Raw genomic sequence first — 6,008 nt, 5'->3', positions numbered from 1 at the left:
CTGATAAATCTGATAACGCCTAATAACGCTGATAAACATTCCATGCAATCCTCCAAGCAGAGCTTCCCCAAGTCTGCGCCTTCTATCCGATATCAATGGTGAGGAAGATAAGCTGACATCCCGACAGATAACCCTTGATACTCTGAAAAAAACAAACAAACGTATGCTAGTTTTTTTTTTTTGCTTTTTGTTCAACGTGCACTGCAATGAAGCATACGGACAAAAATTGCGCGCACCGAACATGACAGTGACGTAACTTTTAGTGGCGTTTTTGAGAGACACGGTTCGCGCTTGTCAGAGCTGCCGTAAGTACACGCCTGCAACAAGTCTCAGTGCCAGTTCGCACAGCAAGCAAAAACATTTGAGAGTCGCGTCAAAACATGGATGCACATGCAGCTCAGGAACAGGTGTCGCAGCGACGCGCCGGCAATAAAGAAAAATAAAAAAGAAACGGAACCGAGCTCAGGCGGAAACTAGAGCATCCGCCTACCCGAATCGCTCGTCAGATACGAGGGCACAATTTTTACCCCCGGCTCGACTGCTTTCGGACGAACAGAAAAGAAAAATACTTTTTATCTCCCAGTCGCGTGGTTGTCACTCTCACAAAAGAAATTCTATCTTAAATTGGAATGGGATTCTATAGTGTCCGATGAGACAGGCTTTTATCGTATTCACGAAGATTACAGTACTAAGAACATTCAACACTAACATGTATACCAGCATTCCAAACAAATTAATAGAAGTGATTTGACGCCGACACATAAGTTTTTGGTCCTTACTGTGCGTGCGCACAGCAGATTTTCGCCAAGGGATTCCTTTAATGTCGTATAAAAAGTTAAACATTCAATGCGAAGTCCCGAGAACTTAAAGAAGTGCAGAACGAGAACTGGAAGTATCAGCAACTTCGTGTCCTAGAATGGTTCTCCTAAACTTAAGAGCTTTCAAACGCATTAACACAATTTACTTAATGCATCCTCTTATTACGAAGCGAATCACACACGTAAGGCAGCGAAAGGCGACAGCTCTCAGAGACCAAGATAACTTGTTCACGCGAAGGACTCTGCGTGTGCACCTACGAGGAAAGGTCTAAAGTTCAGGAGCGCCGCAAAAACGAAAACAAAAAAAAAAACGAAGCGTTTCTTGACAAAGGTACCTAGCTTGCCTGTACACATCCGGCTGCGAGCTTTGGCAGCCAGGAGGTTGATTTTTACTACGTGTTCGTACTTTAAGGTACAAACACGTGCACGTACAATCTATCTCTCTCTCTCTCTCACACACACACACACACTCGCGCGCGCGCGCGCGCGCACACACGCACACACACGCACACAAACATATCACTTCGCTCCCCCTGCCTTTCATGGAACATGTGCAGGCTACCCTACAACATTCAATAAATCCAGCTGTGCGTCCGCTTTTCGGACGCTCGTACATGATGCGAAGGCCAGAATGAGTGAACATGCCGGCAGTGTTTGCAGTTGCAAGCGCCAACCATAAATAGAGTTTCTATGCATCGGGAGACTTCAGTGTACATTTGATAAATGCACATGATGTGAATAGGCACGTATTTCGGGGGCGGGGGGTAGAGGGGGGGTGGCTTCTCTTCCAAACTGACTCCCCCCCCCCCCATTCTTCATTTTTCTTCATTTGGAATTGTTGCTCTATGCATACACTTCTCAGCACCCCCCCCCCCCCCCCCCCCAATTTTCGGGTACAAAAAAATCACTTTGGGCCCCTCGTCCCCCTCTACAAAAAAATCTTGGCTACATGCCTGAATGTAAAGGTTGCTTTTGACTCTCCAGGAAATGAGCGCATGCACAGTTTGAATGCCGTGCGGTTCCCGTCGTCAGATAAAGTGGCTGGCAACCATGGTCATCGGAAAATGGAACGAGGAGGCGTACAGAGCAAAGTGCTGAACAAAAAACACGGGTTTTCAAGGTAGTCGCATTATGCATCCTATATATTTCTGTGTTTCGAACAGACATGACTGCGTTACGACCTCAAAAAGCCGAGGATTTCATTCACACACCCCTCTCGCGCATTTGTGACCTATTTTATCCCGCGCAGAGCTACGTGATAGCTTTCCGTAAATCACTCGCAACGTGAACTATGGTCGTCGCGAAAAAGCGCAACAAGATCAGTCTGGCTCAGCGTGAATGTTGTTATGAAGCAACAAAAGAGAGCGCGGCAAAATAAATTAAACACAAAATCCAGCCCATGCTTGCACAGAAACGTTTTTTCGAGTTTATTGTAATTTTCCATCTCTTTCCTCTATTTAAAATAAGGGAGTAAGTACTCGCTAACACCCATTCAAACGCAGCCTTACATGCACCCTGTATGTGTTCAATGTGCGCCGAAATGAAGTTAACTTGTACCGTCATTCCCAAATATTTGAGCATTTGCTCTTTAACCCTACATTCTCTGCCTTAAGCTGTTAACTCCATGAAGCTGTCTGCCACAAAATTATCCTTTTTTCTCTCTCTCTCTCTGGCCCGTGCTCACCTCAAGAGTGCTGTAAGCAGGTCCCAGCCACGTTTCGCACGCCGTGATCGTGTCGGCGTCAGCACCGGAGTAAAGACGACAATTTCAAAGAGAAGACTACTCCTCCGCCGTTCACAGTGACCGCCTTTGTTGGGAAAGTTCGTCATCTTAGCAGCATGACGATCTCCACTCCAAAGGGGGCGGGCGCTTGGGCCGAGGTCCAGGCAGGACAGGTCCGTCGACGAACGCGCACGCAGTGAACCGCCAGGCGGTGTGCGCTGCGGCAGACGTGTAGCGGCAGCCGTCGGTCGACAAACAGTACTCGAGGGAAAGCCTGGCACGCCGCGCGTCACAATTGCCGGGCGTCGGCCACACACGCGGAAAAACGCGCGCGGTGGCGGCGCTGCCGCTGAGGCGCACGCAGTGAAAGCTGTCACGCGGCAGGGTTTTAATGCACAGATCACATTTAATCAGGCCCAAGCGTCATACACTTTATGGATGACCATGGTTATCAATGCCATCCAGTTGACCTCGGAAGAAGAATACAAATTGGAGGGGAAGCAAGCTCTGCCTTAAGGGCATGGGGCGATAGCGCACTGGGTTAATTTCCAAATATATGCAGAATTGGTCTTTCTCTGTACATTTATAGATCCCTGGGTGTCCTAATACCACTCCCGGCGCAGTGGTGCAGCGGCTAAGCGATGCGCAGCTGCCTTGACATGGCAGGTGCTCACAGCGGTAGGCCTTGTGCGGCCTAGTTTGCTCTTCCCGAGCGACCAATCATTAAGTTAGCTGCCACCCGCCATGGTGGGCTGTTTGCTCAAATCCGGTGCACGGGTTTTGACGACTCCGTAAAGTCACATGGCCTAGATGGTCCACCTGCCTCCTAGGTTGCTTCTATGGGGATTTTTCGGGGGTTTTTCGCTCACGGTCAAGGGCGTCCGCAGAATTTTTTGCAGGGGGGGGGGGGGGGGGGGGGGCATTGGTTGTTGGCGCCGGAGGGGGGGGGGGGGTATATTCGTAGCAAAAAGGCACTATTTGCGGAGTGAATTTATTTATTTATATATAAATAAAAAATAAGTAAAATACACACATGAAAGAAAAATTACAAACAGCAAATTAAAGCGCGGCTAGGAGAGATACATTGGAGCTTATCAACGAAGAAACCATTAAAACTAATAAAAAATGCAAAAAGATACTATCACTTCGTGGAGAAGTGTGCTCAGTCTTGCTGCATACGGGTTCTCGACTCACCCGGATTGATGACCAGCACACAGCACAATATGTTCACAAACACGCAACTACAGTCACTCACTCACTCAGTCAGCCTTCCTTGAACAGCAACTGTAGACGCCTCTCGGTGCACACTCATCATACATATTGATTGGAAAAACGGTTGAACGCGTACGTCGAAAACAAAAGATGACTATAGTATATACAACGAAAACTTATTTACAAGATAAATGCACGCTCGCAGCTTCATACACTTCGCTCCATCTTGCTCGCGCATCCGCACAGTCGAGCAACCGCACACACACTGCTCGCCGCTCGTCGTGTTCTCGTCCGCTGTCTTGGTTGTTCTCAGCTTCGTTGACAACCGGCCACTAAAAACACCGAAGCACACATACAGAGGCGTGTACACGTGCAAGGGCTTACTTGCCGCAATATCCCCGAATGCGTTCTCTGGGGGTGAAAGGAACGCCGCGCGACTTCCGAGGGGAAGGGACACTCGCCACTCCGGTCGGAAAATTTGTTTTTGTGTTTTTATGTGGTTCAGAGCCCCAAAACAACTCAGGCTATGAGGGACGGAGTAGTACAGAGTTCCGGATAATGTCGACCACCTGGGTCTGTTTACCATGCACTGACATCGCACAGTACATGGGTGCTGTTGTGATTTGAGGCCCAGCCAGAGGGGACAGGCGAGCCAGGCAGGCGCCATCGGGCTGCGTTGACCAAAGGCGCTGGTTTTCGGAGAAGACGTAAGGAACGCTGGTGTGGGGCGCCTGTGGAGACTGCGTCGCCGTGAACAAAAGCAGCTAATCCCCTTTGCCGAAGATTCTGAAAGCGGCGCTTCTTCCGAACTGCGCTCTCCCGAGGATCGGAGGAGACATCGAGCGGCGGCGGCGCCGTCTGATCGCCCGCTTGCCACTGAGCACCCCGACAAAGTGGGGGTGGACACGGCTGATTTGTCCTTCCCTCCTGAAGAATTCATCGGTGGCCGGCGTACGAACGTATCCTGATTATAGCGAGCGACGAAGGCGAAAACAAAATGCCCTGTGCACTGTCTGCCTCCGTGTCGCTTTCTCTCTAGAGATCAAAGAAACAGACACCCATCTCAAGACGGCTCGAAACACATGCTCGCCGGTGCCGCTGTATGTGTGCAACAGGTCGCCCTTTAGTAGAGCTAACGATGGCGTGGTTTGAAAACGGCGGAACGACGCGCGCCCGTACGCGGCATTTCGCAGATGTGACCCAAAGCGTGGAAGCGGGGCTGCTTTCACCCTTTTGGCTGAGCGCACCACCGACCCTGGCGTGCGGCCATCACTCACGGTTCAAGGGAGTGATTTTCCAGGGGGGTGCAGCCGCCCCCCCTTGCCCCCCCCCCCCCCCCCCCCCCTCCGGACGCCCATGCTCGCGGTCAACGACGCCGACGCCGGATTTTCTACGACACGAGCTTGTTAACGCTATCGCGTTAATAGTTGAAAATGAAGATGATAGCCTGAGTAGAGCCTTTGCGTCGTAACTCACACGCGAAGGCGAGCGCCTCCCCGCGCTCGCTGCCTTATTTACAGCGGTAGGTGTGAGTGCACGATGAAACCAAACCGGAGCAGCGGTAGGCCGCTCGCCGTCACTGCTAGTGCGCAGATCGCCTTGAGGGCGCCACATGGCGCCAGGTACCCGGCAGCTGCGCGAACGCCTGCCGCATTGGGACCAATCGACGCGTGCGCACTTGTGGTGGGTGGACTCTGGGTGCTCCGGTAAAGCTAAGGATGTAAAGTACACGGTATGCTAAAGTTTTCTAGCGATGGCCGCGTTTCGATGGAGGCGAAATACAGGGCGCTCGTGTGCTGTGCGATGTCAGTGCACGTTAAAGATTCCCAGGTGCTCGAAATTATTGAGGAGCCATCCACTACAACACCTCTTTTCTCTCTCCTTTCTTCCCCTCCCTCCTTTATCTCTTCGCCTCATGGTGCGGTTCGGGTGTCCAACAAGACGCAAGATGAGAGTGTGGGAGCAAAATCGAGGAGGTTTTGCTCTTTTTCGTATCAGTCGTATATTACCTCACTCACCTAGTCCGCAGCTTGAGGGTTCTTCGCTGATCGTTTTGACGTCTTTAATTAGGGGTTCCAGATATGTGCGGAAAAACGGATATAAGGCGCAGTGCGCTAGCTCGCACCCCACAGTCCGAGGGCTTGGAGCAAGGTCTTGGGACGAGGCTTGGTCAGCGAGGTTCGGAGTTTTCGGTAGTCCCAGATTGTTTAAGCGTCATTGCGGTATAGACTATGAAGCGATTTTAGCTCCAATTC

The sequence above is a fragment of the Amblyomma mixtum genome, chromosome 6, assembly GCF_055824585.1.
Source record: "Amblyomma mixtum isolate Tamu chromosome 6, ASM5582458v1, whole genome shotgun sequence".
NCBI classification, from domain to species: Eukaryota; Metazoa; Arthropoda; class Arachnida; order Ixodida; family Ixodidae; genus Amblyomma; species Amblyomma mixtum.
The sequence above is the reverse complement of the archived record's forward strand: the minus strand, read 5'-3'. Positions refer to the sequence as shown.